General features: G+C 29.4%; 1 non-coding gene and 1 pseudogene across 1 annotated transcript in view; both read right to left on the reverse strand.

Annotated features, from left to right (window-relative positions):
* LOC150026265 (5.8S ribosomal RNA) overlaps nt 1-86 on the reverse strand; it is a 156-nt gene extending 70 nt beyond the window's left edge. Inside the window, exon 1 of the ribosomal RNA XR_016522415.1 lies at nt 1-86. This exon is cut by the window's left edge and continues 70 nt beyond it. This is a non-coding gene — a ribosomal RNA (5.8S ribosomal RNA).
* Nucleotides 87-354: 268 nt separating this feature from the next.
* LOC150026266 (18S ribosomal RNA) lies at nt 355-2,110 on the reverse strand (annotated as a pseudogene).
* Between the last annotated feature and the right edge of the window lie 17,377 nt (nt 2,111-19,487).

Below are 19,487 nucleotides of genomic sequence, written 5' to 3' on the forward strand. Positions count from 1 at the left end.
CACGGATTCTCGCAATTCACACCAAGTATCGCATTTCGCTACGTTCTTCATCGATGCAAGAGCCGAGATATCCGTTGCCGAGAGTCATTTTACATAACATGTCATCGTGAAGGCGCCCGCGGACACGTCCCCCGTTTGCCTCACCTAACAAGCCTTCGTTTTCCTTGGCGCGTAAAACGCCGGGTTAGTTTTGTCGGGGGAGACACGGCTTGCGACCGGATGCACAAGGCATCAAGACGCCCACCCTCGCTCGACAACGCACTTGGCCGTGGGAGAACTTGCGTGCCCCCGCCGGCCTCGCGCGTTGTTGTGTGTTTGGTACGTATTCGCGGGTGGAATTGTTCGAGGCATCGACAATGATCCTTCCGCAGTTCACCTACGAAACCTTGTTACGACTTCTCCTTCCTCTAAATGATAAGGTTCAAAGTGGACTTTCACCACGTCGCGGGCAGCGAACCGCCCACGTCGCCGCAATCCGAACACTTCACCGACCATTCAATCGGTAGGAGCGACGGCGTGTGTGTACAAAGGGCAAGTGACGTAGTCAACGCGAGCCGATGACTCGCGCTTACTAGGAATTCCTCGTTGAAGACCAACAATTGCAATGATCTATCCCCATCACGATGAAATTTCAAAGATTACTCCGGCCCGTCGGCCAAGGCTATAGACTCGTTGAATACATCAAAGGTAGCGCGCGTGCGGCCTGAACATCTAAGGCATCACAGACCCGTTATTGCCTCAAACTTCCGTGGCCTAAGCGGCCATAGTCCCTCTAAGCCCGGCCGTGGAGGGTTACCTCCACATAGCTATTTAACAGCCCGAGGTCTCGTTCGTTAACTAATTAACCGCACAAATCGCTCCACCAACTAAGAACGGCCATGCACCACCACCCATAGAATCAAGAAAGAGCTCTCTCCGTCAATCCTTACTATGTCCGGACTCGGTAAGTTTCCCCGTGTCGAGTCAAATTAAGCCGCAGTGCTCCACTCGGTGGTGCCCTTCCGTCAATTCCTTTAAGTTTCAGCCTTGCGACCATACTCCCCCCGAACCCAAAGACTTTGATTTCTCATAAGGTGCCGCCGGAGTCCTAAAAGCAACATCCGCCGATCCCCGGGTCGGCATCGTTTATGGCCGAGACTAGGACTCGTATCCGATCGTCTTCGAGCCCCCAACTTTCGTTCTCGATTAATGAAAACATCCTTGGCAAATGCTTTCGCAGCTGTTCGTCTTTCATAAATCCAAGAATTTCACCTCCGACTATGAAATACGAATGCCCCCGATCGTCCCCGTTAATCATTACTCCGATCCCGAAGGCCAACACAATAGGATCGTAATCCCGTGGTGTTATCCCATGCTAATGTATCCGCAGCGTAGGCTTGCTTTGAGCACTCTAATTTCTTCAAAGTAACGGCACGGAGGCACGACCCGCCAAGCATGCGTCAGAGCGCATCGCCTTGTAGGGACGACCCGACCGGCAACACCGCAGGCGACCGATCGACCCAACCCAAGGTCCAACTACGAGCTTTTTAACCGCAACAACTTAAATATACGCTATTGGAGCTGGAATTACCGCGCCGCCGGCACCGTACTTGCCCTCCAATGGATCCTCGTTAAGGATTTAGATTGTACTCATTCCAATTACTGTACTCAATGAGCCCGTATTGTTATTTATTGTCACTACCTCCCCGTGTCGATCGGGTAATTTGCGCGCCCGCCGCCTTCCTCGGATGTGGTAGCCGTTTCTCGTGCTCCCTCTCCGAATCGAACCCTAATTCTCCGTCACCCACTATTACATAGTATCTAGAGACGCATCTATCACATACGTACAACAAATTCCTGCAACTACCCACAAAAAATCTAGTTCAAGTCTCTTCATGCTAATTACTTGAAAATCAATGTGTATCACTATTATATAGTATCTAGACACTTATCTATCAAATGCATACTATAAATTCATGCAATTACCACAAAAAAAACTAGCTTTAAGTATTTTCATGCTAATTACATGAAAATCAATATCTATCACTATTATGTTGTATCTAGAGACTCATATATATCAAGTACATACAATAAATTCATGCAACTACGACAAAAAAACTAGTTTCAAGTATTTTCATGCTAATTACATGAAAATCAATATCTATCACTATTATGTAGTATCTAGAGACTCATATATCAAGTACATACAATAAATTCATGCAACTACGACAAAAAAACTAGTTTCAAGTATTTTCATGCTAATTTATTGGAAATCAAAGTCTATCACTATTATATAGTGTATCCACAGACTTATCTATCAAATACATACTATAAATTCAACAAATACTGCAAAAAAACTTGTTTCAAGTCTTTTCACGCTAATTACTTGAAAATCAATCTCTATCACTGTTATACAGTATCTAGAGACTTATCTAACAAATGCATACCATAAATTCATGCAACTACGACAAAAAACTAATTTTAAGTCTTTTCATGCTAATTATTTTAAAATCAATGTCTATTACTATTATATAGTATCTAAATACTCATCTACATACAGTAAATTCACGCAACTACCACAAAAAAGCTAGTTTCAAGTCTTTTCATGCTAATTTATTGGAAATCAAAGTCTATCACTATTATATAGTGTCCAGAGACTTATCTATCAAATACATACTATAAATTCTACAACTACCACAAAAAAACTTGTTTCAAGTCTTTTCATGCTAATTACTTTAAAATCAATCTCTATCACTATTACATAGTATCTAGAGACGCATCTATCACATACGTACAACAAATTCCTGCAACTACCACAAAAAATCTAGTTCAAGTCTCTTCATGCTAATTACTTGAAAATCAATGTGTATCACTATTATATAGTATCTAGACACTTATCTATCAAATGCATACTATAAATTCATGCAATTACCACAAAAAAAAACTAGCTTTAAGTATTTTCATGCTAATTACATGAAAATCAATATCTATCACTATTATGTAGTATCTAGAGACTCATATATATCAAGTACATACAATAAATTCATGCAACTACGACAAAAAAACTAGTTTCAAGTATTTTCATGCTAATTACATGAAAATCAATATCTATCACTATTATGTAGTATCTAGAGACTCATATATCAAGTACATACAATAAATTCATGCAACTACGACAAAAAAACTAGTTTCAAGTATTTTCATGCTAATTTATTGGAAATCAAAGTCTATCACTATTATATAGTGTATCCACAGACTTATCTATCAAATACATACTATAAATTCAACAAATACTGCAAAAAAACTTGTTTCAAGTCTTTTCACGCTAATTACTTGAAAATCAATCTCTATCACTGTTATACAGTATCTAGAGACTTATCTAACAAATGCATACCATAAATTCATGCAACTACGACAAAAAACTAATTTTAAGTCTTTTCATGCTAATTATTTTAAAATCAATGTCTATTACTATTATATAGTATCTAAATACTCATCTACATACAGTAAATTCACGCAACTACCACAAAAAAGCTAGTTTCAAGTCTTTTCATGCTAATTTATTGGAAATCAAAGTCTATCACTATTATATAGTGTCCAGAGACTTATCTATCAAATACATACTATAAATTCTACAACTACCACAAAAAAACTTGTTTCAAGTCTTTTCATGCTAATTACTTTAAAATCAATCTCTATCACTATTACATAGTATCTAGAGACGCATCTATCACATACGTACAACAAATTCCTGCAACTACCACAAAAAATCTAGTTCAAGTCTCTTCATGCTAATTACTTGAAAATCAATGTGTATCACTATTATATAGTATCTAGACACTTATCTATCAAATGCATACTATAAATTCATGCAATTACCACAAAAAAAACTAGCTTTAAGTATTTTCATGCTAATTACATGAAAATCAATATCTATCACTATTATGTAGTATCTAGAGACTCATATATATCAAGTACATACAATAAATTCATGCAACTACGACAAAAAAACTAGTTTCAAGTATTTTCATGCTAATTACATGAAAATCAATATCTATCACTATTATGTAGTATCTAGAGACTCATATATCAAGTACATACAATAAATTCATGCAACTACGACAAAAAAACTAGTTTCAAGTATTTTCATGCTAATTTATTGGAAATCAAAGTCTATCACTATTATATAGTGTATCCACAGACTTATCTATCAAATACATACTATAAATTCAACAAATACTGCAAAAAAACTTGTTTCAAGTCTTTTCACGCTAATTACTTGAAAATCAATCTCTATCACTGTTATACAGTATCTAGAGACTTATCTAACAAATGCATACCATAAATTCATGCAACTACGACAAAAAACTAATTTTAAGTCTTTTCATGCTAATTATTTTAAAATCAATGTCTATTACTATTATATAGTATCTAAATACTCATCTACATACAGTAAATTCACGCAACTACCACAAAAAAGCTAGTTTCAAGTCTTTTCATGCTAATTTATTGGAAATCAAAGTCTATCACTATTATATAGTGTCCAGAGACTTATCTATCAAATACATACTATAAATTCTACAACTACCACAAAAAAACTTGTTTCAAGTCTTTTCATGCTAATTACTTTAAAATCAATCTCTATCACTATTACATAGTATCTAGAGACGCATCTATCACATACGTACAACAAATTCCTGCAACTACCACAAAAAATCTAGTTCAAGTCTCTTCATGCTAATTACTTGAAAATCAATGTGTATCACTATTATATAGTATCTAGACACTTATCTATCAAATGCATACTATAAATTCATGCAATTACCACAAAAAAAACTAGCTTTAAGTATTTTCATGCTAATTACATGAAAATCAATATCTATCACTATTATGTAGTATCTAGAGACTCATATATATCAAGTACATACAATAAATTCATGCAACTACGACAAAAAAACTAGTTTCAAGTATTTTCATGCTAATTACATGAAAATCAATATCTATCACTATTATGTAGTATCTAGAGACTCATATATCAAGTACATACAATAAATTCATGCAACTACGACAAAAAAACTAGTTTCAAGTATTTTCATGCTAATTTATTGGAAATCAAAGTCTATCACTATTATATAGTGTATCCACAGACTTATCTATCAAATACATACTATAAATTCAACAAATACTGCAAAAAAACTTGTTTCAAGTCTTTTCACGCTAATTACTTGAAAATCAATCTCTATCACTGTTATACAGTATCTAGAGACTTATCTAACAAATGCATACCATAAATTCATGCAACTACGACAAAAAACTAATTTTAAGTCTTTTCATGCTAATTATTTTAAAATCAATGTCTATTACTATTATATAGTATCTAAATACTCATCTACATACAGTAAATTCACGCAACTACCACAAAAAAGCTAGTTTCAAGTCTTTTCATGCTAATTTATTGGAAATCAAAGTCTATCACTATTATATAGTGTCCAGAGACTTATCTATCAAATACATACTATAAATTCTACAACTACCACAAAAAAACTTGTTTCAAGTCTTTTCATGCTAATTACTTTAAAATCAATCTCTATCACTATTACATAGTATCTAGAGACGCATCTATCACATACGTACAACAAATTCCTGCAACTACCACAAAAAATCTAGTTCAAGTCTCTTCATGCTAATTACTTGAAAATCAATGTGTATCACTATTATATAGTATCTAGACACTTATCTATCAAATGCATACTATAAATTCATGCAATTACCACAAAAAAAACTAGCTTTAAGTATTTTCATGCTAATTACATGAAAATCAATATCTATCACTATTATGTAGTATCTAGAGACTCATATATATCAAGTACATACAATAAATTCATGCAACTACGACAAAAAAACTAGTTTCAAGTATTTTCATGCTAATTACATGAAAATCAATATCTATCACTATTATGTAGTATCTAGAGACTCATATATCAAGTACATACAATAAATTCATGCAACTACGACAAAAAAACTAGTTTCAAGTATTTTCATGCTAATTTATTGGAAATCAAAGTCTATCACTATTATATAGTGTATCCACAGACTTATCTATCAAATACATACTATAAATTCAACAAATACTGCAAAAAAACTTGTTTCAAGTCTTTTCACGCTAATTACTTGAAAATCAATCTCTATCACTGTTATACAGTATCTAGAGACTTATCTAACAAATGCATACCATAAATTCATGCAACTACGACAAAAAACTAATTTTAAGTCTTTTCATGCTAATTATTTTAAAATCAATGTCTATTACTATTATATAGTATCTAAATACTCATCTACATACAGTAAATTCACGCAACTACCACAAAAAAGCTAGTTTCAAGTCTTTTCATGCTAATTTATTGGAAATCAAAGTCTATCACTATTATATAGTGTCCAGAGACTTATCTATCAAATACATACTATAAATTCTACAACTACCACAAAAAAACTTGTTTCAAGTCTTTTCATGCTAATTACTTTAAAATCAATCTCTATCACTATTACATAGTATCTAGAGACGCATCTATCACATACGTACAACAAATTCCTGCAACTACCACAAAAAATCTAGTTCAAGTCTCTTCATGCTAATTACTTGAAAATCAATGTGTATCACTATTATATAGTATCTAGACACTTATCTATCAAATGCATACTATAAATTCATGCAATTACCACAAAAAAAACTAGCTTTAAGTATTTTCATGCTAATTACATGAAAATCAATATCTATCACTATTATGTAGTATCTAGAGACTCATATATATCAAGTACATACAATAAATTCATGCAACTACGACAAAAAAACTAGTTTCAAGTATTTTCATGCTAATTACATGAAAATCAATATCTATCACTATTATGTAGTATCTAGAGACTCATATATCAAGTACATACAATAAATTCATGCAACTACGACAAAAAAACTAGTTTCAAGTATTTTCATGCTAATTTATTGGAAATCAAAGTCTATCACTATTATATAGTGTATCCACAGACTTATCTATCAAATACATACTATAAATTCAACAAATACTGCAAAAAAACTTGTTTCAAGTCTTTTCACGCTAATTACTTGAAAATCAATCTCTATCACTGTTATACAGTATCTAGAGACTTATCTAACAAATGCATACCATAAATTCATGCAACTACGACAAAAAACTAATTTTAAGTCTTTTCATGCTAATTATTTTAAAATCAATGTCTATTACTATTATATAGTATCTAAATACTCATCTACATACAGTAAATTCACGCAACTACCACAAAAAAGCTAGTTTCAAGTCTTTTCATGCTAATTTATTGGAAATCAAAGTCTATCACTATTATATAGTGTCCAGAGACTTATCTATCAAATACATACTATAAATTCTACAACTACCACAAAAAAACTTGTTTCAAGTCTTTTCATGCTAATTACTTTAAAATCAATCTCTATCACTATTACATAGTATCTAGAGACGCATCTATCACATACGTACAACAAATTCCTGCAACTACCACAAAAAATCTAGTTCAAGTCTCTTCATGCTAATTACTTGAAAATCAATGTGTATCACTATTATATAGTATCTAGACACTTATCTATCAAATGCATACTATAAATTCATGCAATTACCACAAAAAAAACTAGCTTTAAGTATTTTCATGCTAATTACATGAAAATCAATATCTATCACTATTATGTAGTATCTAGAGACTCATATATATCAAGTACATACAATAAATTCATGCAACTACGACAAAAAAACTAGTTTCAAGTATTTTCATGCTAATTACATGAAAATCAATATCTATCACTATTATGTAGTATCTAGAGACTCATATATCAAGTACATACAATAAATTCATGCAACTACGACAAAAAAACTAGTTTCAAGTATTTTCATGCTAATTTATTGGAAATCAAAGTCTATCACTATTATATAGTGTATCCACAGACTTATCTATCAAATACATACTATAAATTCAACAAATACTGCAAAAAAACTTGTTTCAAGTCTTTTCACGCTAATTACTTGAAAATCAATCTCTATCACTGTTATACAGTATCTAGAGACTTATCTAACAAATGCATACCATAAATTCATGCAACTACGACAAAAAACTAATTTTAAGTCTTTTCATGCTAATTATTTTAAAATCAATGTCTATTACTATTATATAGTATCTAAATACTCATCTACATACAGTAAATTCACGCAACTACCACAAAAAAGCTAGTTTCAAGTCTTTTCATGCTAATTTATTGGAAATCAAAGTCTATCACTATTATATAGTGTCCAGAGACTTATCTATCAAATACATACTATAAATTCTACAACTACCACAAAAAAACTTGTTTCAAGTCTTTTCATGCTAATTACTTTAAAATCAATCTCTATCACTATTACATAGTATCTAGAGACGCATCTATCACATACGTACAACAAATTCCTGCAACTACCACAAAAAATCTAGTTCAAGTCTCTTCATGCTAATTACTTGAAAATCAATGTGTATCACTATTATATAGTATCTAGACACTTATCTATCAAATGCATACTATAAATTCATGCAATTACCACAAAAAAAACTAGCTTTAAGTATTTTCATGCTAATTACATGAAAATCAATATCTATCACTATTATGTAGTATCTAGAGACTCATATATATCAAGTACATACAATAAATTCATGCAACTACGACAAAAAAACTAGTTTCAAGTATTTTCATGCTAATTACATGAAAATCAATATCTATCACTATTATGTAGTATCTAGAGACTCATATATCAAGTACATACAATAAATTCATGCAACTACGACAAAAAAACTAGTTTCAAGTATTTTCATGCTAATTTATTGGAAATCAAAGTCTATCACTATTATATAGTGTATCCACAGACTTATCTATCAAATACATACTATAAATTCAACAAATACTGCAAAAAAACTTGTTTCAAGTCTTTTCACGCTAATTACTTGAAAATCAATCTCTATCACTGTTATACAGTATCTAGAGACTTATCTAACAAATGCATACCATAAATTCATGCAACTACGACAAAAAACTAATTTTAAGTCTTTTCATGCTAATTATTTTAAAATCAATGTCTATTACTATTATATAGTATCTAAATACTCATCTACATACAGTAAATTCACGCAACTACCACAAAAAAGCTAGTTTCAAGTCTTTTCATGCTAATTTATTGGAAATCAAAGTCTATCACTATTATATAGTGTCCAGAGACTTATCTATCAAATACATACTATAAATTCTACAACTACCACAAAAAAACTTGTTTCAAGTCTTTTCATGCTAATTACTTTAAAATCAATCTCTATCACTATTACATAGTATCTAGAGACGCATCTATCACATACGTACAACAAATTCCTGCAACTACCACAAAAAATCTAGTTCAAGTCTCTTCATGCTAATTACTTGAAAATCAATGTGTATCACTATTATATAGTATCTAGACACTTATCTATCAAATGCATACTATAAATTCATGCAATTACCACAAAAAAAACTAGCTTTAAGTATTTTCATGCTAATTACATGAAAATCAATATCTATCACTATTATGTAGTATCTAGAGACTCATATATATCAAGTACATACAATAAATTCATGCAACTACGACAAAAAAACTAGTTTCAAGTATTTTCATGCTAATTACATGAAAATCAATATCTATCACTATTATGTAGTATCTAGAGACTCATATATCAAGTACATACAATAAATTCATGCAACTACGACAAAAAAACTAGTTTCAAGTATTTTCATGCTAATTTATTGGAAATCAAAGTCTATCACTATTATATAGTGTATCCACAGACTTATCTATCAAATACATACTATAAATTCAACAAATACTGCAAAAAAACTTGTTTCAAGTCTTTTCACGCTAATTACTTGAAAATCAATCTCTATCACTGTTATACAGTATCTAGAGACTTATCTAACAAATGCATACCATAAATTCATGCAACTACGACAAAAAACTAATTTTAAGTCTTTTCGTGCTAATTATTTTAAAATCAATGTCTATTACTATTATATAGTATCTAAATACTCATCTACATACAGTAAATTCACGCAACTACCACAAAAAAGCTAGTTTCAAGTCTTTTCATGCTAATTTATTGGAAATCAAAGTCTATCACTATTATATAGTTTCCAGAGACTTATCTATCAAATACATACTATAAATTCTACAACTACCACAAAAAAACTTGTTTCAAGTCTTTTCATGCTAATTACTTTAAAATCAATCTCTATCACTATTACATAGTATCTAGAGACGCATCTATCACATACGTACAACAAATTCCTGCAACTACCACAAAAAATCTAGTTCAAGTCTCTTCATGCTAATTACTTGAAAATCAATGTGTATCACTATTATATAGTATCTAGACACTTATCTATCAAATGCATACTATAAATTCATGCAATTACCACAAAAAAAACTAGCTTTAAGTATTTTCATGCTAATTACATGAAAATCAATATCTATCACTATTATGTAGTATCTAGAGACTCATATATATCAAGTACATACAATAAATTCATGCAACTACGACAAAAAAACTAGTTTCAAGTATTTTCATGCTAATTACATGAAAATCAATATCTATCACTATTATGTAGTATCTAGAGACTCATATATCAAGTACATACAATAAATTCATGCAACTACGACAAAAAAACTAGTTTCAAGTATTTTCATGCTAATTTATTGGAAATCAAAGTCTATCACTATTATATAGTGTATCCACAGACTTATCTATCAAATACATACTATAAATTCAACAAATACTGCAAAAAAACTTGTTTCAAGTCTTTTCACGCTAATTACTTGAAAATCAATCTCTATCACTGTTATACAGTATCTAGAGACTTATCTAACAAATGCATACCATAAATTCATGCAACTACGACAAAAAACTAATTTTAAGTCTTTTCGTGCTAATTATTTTAAAATCAATGTCTATTACTATTATATAGTATCTAAATACTCATCTACATACAGTAAATTCACGCAACTACCACAAAAAAGCTAGTTTCAAGTCTTTTCATGCTAATTTATTGGAAATCAAAGTCTATCACTATTATATAGTTTCCAGAGACTTATCTATCAAATACATACTATAAATTCTACAACTACCACAAAAAAACTTGTTTCAAGTCTTTTCATGCTAATTACTTTAAAATCAATCTCTATCACTATTACATAGTATCTAGAGACGCATCTATCACATACGTACAACAAATTCCTGCAACTACCACAAAAAATCTAGTTCAAGTCTCTTCATGCTAATTACTTGAAAATCAATGTGTATCACTATTATATAGTATCTAGACACTTATCTATCAAATGCATACTATAAATTCATGCAATTACCACAAAAAAAACTAGCTTTAAGTATTTTCATGCTAATTACATGAAAATCAATATCTATCACTATTATGTAGTATCTAGAGACTCATATATATCAAGTACATACAATAAATTCATGCAACTACGACAAAAAAACTAGTTTCAAGTATTTTCATGCTAATTACATGAAAATCAATATCTATCACTATTATGTAGTATCTAGAGACTCATATATCAAGTACATACAATAAATTCATGCAACTACGACAAAAAAACTAGTTTCAAGTATTTTCATGCTAATTTATTGGAAATCAAAGTCTATCACTATTATATAGTGTATCCACAGACTTATCTATCAAATACATACTATAAATTCAACAAATACTGCAAAAAAACTTGTTTCAAGTCTTTTCACGCTAATTACTTGAAAATCAATCTCTATCACTGTTATACAGTATCTAGAGACTTATCTAACAAATGCATACCATAAATTCATGCAACTACGACAAAAAACTAATTTTAAGTCTTTTCATGCTAATTATTTTAAAATCAATGTCTATTACTATTATATAGTATCTAAATACTCATCTACATACAGTAAATTCACGCAACTACCACAAAAAAGCTAGTTTCAAGTCTTTTCATGCTAATTTATTGGAAATCAAAGTCTATCACTATTATATAGTGTCCAGAGACTTATCTATCAAATACATACTATAAATTCTACAACTACCACAAAAAAACTTGTTTCAAGTCTTTTCATGCTAATTACTTTAAAATCAATCTCTATCACTATTACATAGTATCTAGAGACGCATCTATCACATACGTACAACAAATTCCTGCAACTACCACAAAAAATCTAGTTCAAGTCTCTTCATGCTAATTACTTGAAAATCAATGTGTATCACTATTATATAGTATCTAGACACTTATCTATCAAATGCATACTATAAATTCATGCAATTACCACAAAAAAAACTAGCTTTAAGTATTTTCATGCTAATTACATGAAAATCAATATCTATCACTATTATGTAGTATCTAGAGACTCATATATATCAAGTACATACAATAAATTCATGCAACTACGACAAAAAAACTAGTTTCAAGTATTTTCATGCTAATTACATGAAAATCAATATCTATCACTATTATGTAGTATCTAGAGACTCATATATCAAGTACATACAATAAATTCATGCAACTACGACAAAAAAACTAGTTTCAAGTATTTTCATGCTAATTTATTGGAAATCAAAGTCTATCACTATTATATAGTGTATCCACAGACTTATCTATCAAATACATACTATAAATTCAACAAATACTGCAAAAAAACTTGTTTCAAGTCTTTTCACGCTAATTACTTGAAAATCAATCTCTATCACTGTTATACAGTATCTAGAGACTTATCTAACAAATGCATACCATAAATTCATGCAACTACGACAAAAAACTAATTTTAAGTCTTTTCGTGCTAATTATTTTAAAATCAATGTCTATTACTATTATATAGTATCTAAATACTCATCTACATACAGTAAATTCACGCAACTACCACAAAAAAGCTAGTTTCAAGTCTTTTCATGCTAATTTATTGGAAATCAAAGTCTATCACTATTATATAGTGTCCAGAGACTTATCTATCAAATACATACTATAAATTCTACAACTACCACAAAAAAACTTGTTTCAAGTCTTTTCATGCTAATTACTTTAAAATCAATCTCTATCACTATTACATAGTATCTAGAGACGCATCTATCACATACGTACAACAAATTCCTGCAACTACCACAAAAAATCTAGTTCAAGTCTCTTCATGCTAATTACTTGAAAATCAATGTGTATCACTATTATATAGTATCTAGACACTTATCTATCAAATGCATACTATAAATTCATGCAATTACCACAAAAAAAACTAGCTTTAAGTATTTTCATGCTAATTACATGAAAATCAATATCTATCACTATTATGTAGTATCTAGAGACTCATATATATCAAGTACATACAATAAATTCATGCAACTACGACAAAAAAACTAGTTTCAAGTATTTTCATGCTAATTACATGAAAATCAATATCTATCACTATTATGTAGTATCTAGAGACTCATATATCAAGTACATACAATAAATTCATGCAACTACGACAAAAAAACTAGTTTCAAGTATTTTCATGCTAATTTATTGGAAATCAAAGTCTATCACTATTATATAGTGTATCCACAGACTTATCTATCAAATACATACTATAAATTCAACAAATACTGCAAAAAAACTTGTTTCAAGTCTTTTCACGCTAATTACTTGAAAATCAATCTCTATCACTGTTATACAGTATCTAGAGACTTATCTAACAAATGCATACCATAAATTCATGCAACTACGACAAAAAACTAATTTTAAGTCTTTTCATGCTAATTATTTTAAAATCAATGTCTATTACTATTATATAGTATCTAAATACTCATCTACATACAGTAAATTCACGCAACTACCACAAAAAAGCTAGTTTCAAGTCTTTTCATGCTAATTTATTGGAAATCAAAGTCTATCACTATTATATAGTGTCCAGAGACTTATCTATCAAATACATACTATAAATTCTACAACTACCACAAAAAAACTTGTTTCAAGTCTTTTCATGCTAATTACTTTAAAATCAATCTCTATCACTATTACATAGTATCTAGAGACGCATCTATCACATACGTACAACAAATTCCTGCAACTACCACAAAAAATCTAGTTCAAGTCTCTTCATGCTAATTACTTGAAAATCAATGTGTATCACTATTATATAGTATCTAGACACTTATCTATCAAATGCATACTATAAATTCATGCAATTACCACAAAAAAAACTAGCTTTAAGTATTTTCATGCTAATTACATGAAAATCAATATCTATCACTATTATGTAGTATCTAGAGACTCATATATATCAAGTACATACAATAAATTCATGCAACTACGACAAAAAAACTAGTTTCAAGTATTTTCATGCTAATTACATGAAAATCAATATCTATCACTATTATGTAGTATCTAGAGACTCATATATCAAGTACATACAATAAATTCATGCAACTACGACAAAAAAACTAGTTTCAAGTATTTTCATGCTAATTTATTGGAAATCAAAGTCTATCACTATTATATAGTGTATCCACAGACTTATCTATCAAATACATACTATAAATTCAACAAATACTGCAAAAAAACTTGTTTCAAGTCTTTTCACGCTAATTACTTGAAAATCAATCTCTATCACTGTTATACAGTATCTAGAGACTTATCTAACAAATGCATACCATAAATTCATGCAACTACGACAAAAAACTAATTTTAAGTCTTTTCATGCTAATTATTTTAAAATCAATGTCTATTACTATTATATAGTATCTAAATACTCATCTACATACAGTAAATTCACGCAACTACCACAAAAAAGCTAGTTTCAAGTCTTTTCATGCTAATTTATTGGAAATCAAAGTCTATCACTATTATATAGTGTCCAGAGACTTATCTATCAAATACATACTATAAATTCTACAACTACCACAAAAAAACTTGTTTCAAGTCTTTTCATGCTAATTACTTTAAAATCAATCTCTATCACTATTACATAGTATCTAGAGACGCATCTATCACATACGTACAACAAATTCCTGCAACTACCACAAAAAATCTAGTTCAAGTCTCTTCATGCTAATTACTTGAAAATCAATGTGTATCACTATTATATAGTATCTAGACACTTATCTATCAAATGCATACTATAAATTCATGCAATTACCACAAAAAAAACTAGCTTTAAGTATTTTCATGCTAATTACATGAAAATCAATATCTATCACTATTATGTAGTATCTAGAGACTCATATATATCAAGTACATACAATAAATTCATGCAACTACGACAAAAAAACTAGTTTCAAGTATTTTCATGCTAATTACATGAAAATCAATATCTATCACTATTATGTAGTATCTAGAGACTCATATATCAAGTACATACAATAAATTCATGCAACTACGACAAAAAAACTAGTTTCAAGTATTTTCATGCTAATTTATTGGAAATCAAAGTCTATCACTATTATATAGTGTATCCACAGACTTATCTATCAAATACATACTATAAATTCAACAAATACTGCAAAAAAACTTGTTTCAAGTCTTTTCACGCTAATTACTTGAAAATCAATCTCTATCACTGTTATACAGTATCTAGAGACTTATCTAACAAATGCATACCATAAATTCATGCAACTACGACAAAAAACTAATTTTAAGTCTTTTCATGCTAATTATTTTAAAATCAATGTCTATTACTATTATATAGTATCTAAATACTCATCTACATACAGTAAATTCACGCAACTACCACAAAAAAGCTAGTTTCAAGTCTTTTCATGCTAATTTATTGGAAATCAAAGTCTATCACTATTATATAGTGTCCAGAGACTTATCTATCAAATACATACTATAAATTCTACAACTACCACAAAAAAACTTGTTTCAAGTCTTTTCATGCTAATTACTTTAAAATCAATCTCTATCACTATTACATAGTATCTAGAGACGCATCTATCACATACGTACAACAAATTCCTGCAACTACCACAAAAAATCTAGTTCAAGTCTCTTCATGCTAATTACTTGAAAATCAATGTGTATCACTATTATATAGTATCTAGACACTTATCTATCAAATGCATACTATAAATTCATGCAATTACCACAAAAAAAACTAGCTTTAAGTATTTTCATGCTAATTACATGAAAATCAATATCTATCACTATTATGTAGTATCTAGAGACTCATATATATCAAGTACATACAATAAATTCATGCAACTACGACAAAAAAACTAGTTTCAAGTATTTTCATGCTAATTACATGAAAATCAATATCTATCACTATTATGTAGTATCTAGAGACTCATATATCAAGTACATACAATAAATTCATGCAACTACGACAAAAAAACTAGTTTCAAGTATTTTCATGCTAATTTATTGGAAATCAAAGTCTATCACTATTATATAGTGTATCCACAGACTTATCTATCAAATACATACTATAAATTCAACAAATACTGCAAAAAAACTTGTTTCAAGTCTTTTCACGCTAATTACTTGAAAATCAATCTCTATCACTGTTATACAGTATCTAGAGACTTATCTAACAAATGCATACCATAAATTCATGCAACTACGACAAAAAACTAATTTTAAGTCTTTTCATGCTAATTATTTTAAAATCAATGTCTATTACTATTATATAGTATCTAAATACTCATCTACATACAGTAAATTCACGCAACTACCACAAAAAAGCTAGTTTCAAGTCTTTTCATGCTAATTTATTGGAAATCAAAGTCTATCACTATTATATAGTGTCCAGAGACTTATCTATCAAATACATACTATAAATTCTACAACTACCACAAAAAAACTTGTTTCAAGTCTTTTCATGCTAATTACTTTAAAATCAATCTCTATCACTATTACATAGTATCTAGAGACGCATCTATCACATACGTACAACAAATTCCTGCAACTACCACAAAAAATCTAGTTCAAGTCTCTTCATGCTAATTACTTGAAAATCAATGTGTATCACTATTATATAGTATCTAGACACTTATCTATCAAATGCATACTATAAATTCATGCAATTACCACAAAAAAAACTAGCTTTAAGTATTTTCATGCTAATTACATGAAAATCAATATCTATCACTATTATGTAGTATCTAGAGACTCATATATATCAAGTACATACAATAAATTCATGCAACTACGACAAAAAAACTAGTTTCAAGTATTTTCATGCTAATTACATGAAAATCAATATCTATCACTATTATGTAGTATCTAGAGACTCATATATCAAGTACATACAATAAATTCATGCAACTACGACAAAAAAACTAGTTTCAAGTATTTTCATGCTAATTTATTGGAAATCAAAGTCTATCACTATTATATAGTGTATCCACAGACTTATCTATCAAATACATACTATAAATTCAACAAATACTGCAAAAAAACTTGTTTCAAGTCTTTTCACGCTAATTACTTGAAAATCAATCTCTATCACTGTTATACAGTATCTAGAGACTTATCTAACAAATGCATACCATAAATTCATGCAACTACGACAAAAAACTAATTTTAAGTCTTTTCATGCTAATTATTTTAAAATCAATGTCTATTACTATTATATAGTATCTAAATACTCATCTACATACAGTAAATTCACGCAACTACCACAAAAAAGCTAGTTTCAAGTCTTTTCATGCTAATTTATTGGAAATCAAAGTCTATCACTATTATATAGTGTCCAGAGACTTATCTATCAAATACATACTATAAATTCTACAACTACCACAAAAAAACTTGTTTCAAGTCTTTTCATGCTAATTACTTTAAAATCAATCTCTATCACTATTACATAGTATCTAGAGACGCATCTATCACATACGTACAACAAATTCCTGCAACTACCACAAAAAATCTAGTTCAAGTCTCTTCATGCTAATTACTTGAAAATCAATGTGTATCACTATTATATAGTATCTAGACACTTATCTATCAAATGCATACTATAAATTCATGCAATTACCACAAAAAAAAACTAGCTTTAAGTATTTTCATGCTAATTACATGAAAATCAATATCTATCACTATTATGTAGTATCTAGAGACTCATATATATCAAGTACATACAATAAATTCATGCAACTACGACAAAAAAACTAGTTTCAAGTATTTTCATGCTAATTACATGAAAATCAATATCTATCACTATTATGTAGTATCTAGAGACTCATATATCAAGTACATACAATAAATTCATGCAACTACGACAAAAAAACTAGTTTCAAGTATTTTCATGCTAATTTATTGGAAATCAAAGTCTATCACTATTATATAGTGTATCCACAGACTTATCTATCAAATACATACTATAAATTCAACAAATACTGCAAAAAAACTTGTTTCAAGTCTTTTCACGCTAATTACTTGAAAATCAATCTCTATCACTGTTATACAGTATCTAGAGACTTATCTAACAAATGCATACCATAAATTCATGCAACTACGACAAAAAACTAATTTTAAGTCTTTTCATGCTAATTATTTTAAAATCAATGTCTATTACTATTATATAGTATCTAAATACTCATCTACATACAGTAAATTCACGCAACTACCACAAAAAAGCTAGTTTCAAGTCTTTTCATGCTAATTTATTGGAAATCAAAGTCTATCACTATTATATAGTGTCCAGAGACTTATCTATCAAATACATACTATAAATTCTACAACTACCACAAAAAAACTTGTTTCAAGTCTTTTCATGCTAATTACTTTAAAATCAATCTCTATCACTATTACATAGTATCTAGAGACGCATCTATCACATACGTACAACAAATTCCTGCAACTACCACAAAAAATCTAGTTCAAGTCTCTTCATGCTAATTACTTGAAAATCAATGTGTATCACTATTATATAGTATCTAGACACTTATCTATCAAATGCATACTATAAATTCATGCAATTACCACAAAAAAAACTAGCTTTAAGTATTTTCATGCTAATTACATGAAAATCAATATCTATCACTATTATGTAGTATCTAGAGACTCATATATATCAAGTACATACAATAAATTCATGCAACTACGACAAAAAAACTAGTTTCAAGTATTTTCATGCTAATTACATGAAAATCAATATCTATCACTATTATGTAGTATCTAGAGACTCATATATCAAGTACATACAATAAATTCATGCAACTACGACAAAAAAACTAGTTTCAAGTATTTTCATGCTAATTTATTGGAAATCAAAGTCTATCACTATTATATAGTGTATCCACAGACTTATCTATCAAATACATACTATAAATTCAACAAATACTGCAAAAAAACTTGTTTCAAGTCTTTTCACGCTAATTACTTGAAAATCAATCTCTATCACTGTTATACAGTATCTAGAGACTTATCTAACAAATGCATACCATAAATTCATGCAACTACGACAAAAAACTA

This window comes from Phaseolus vulgaris, chromosome 6, assembly GCF_051622355.1.
Source record: "Phaseolus vulgaris cultivar YP4 chromosome 6, ASM5162235v1, whole genome shotgun sequence".
Classification (NCBI taxonomy): domain Eukaryota; kingdom Viridiplantae; phylum Streptophyta; class Magnoliopsida; order Fabales; family Fabaceae; genus Phaseolus; species Phaseolus vulgaris.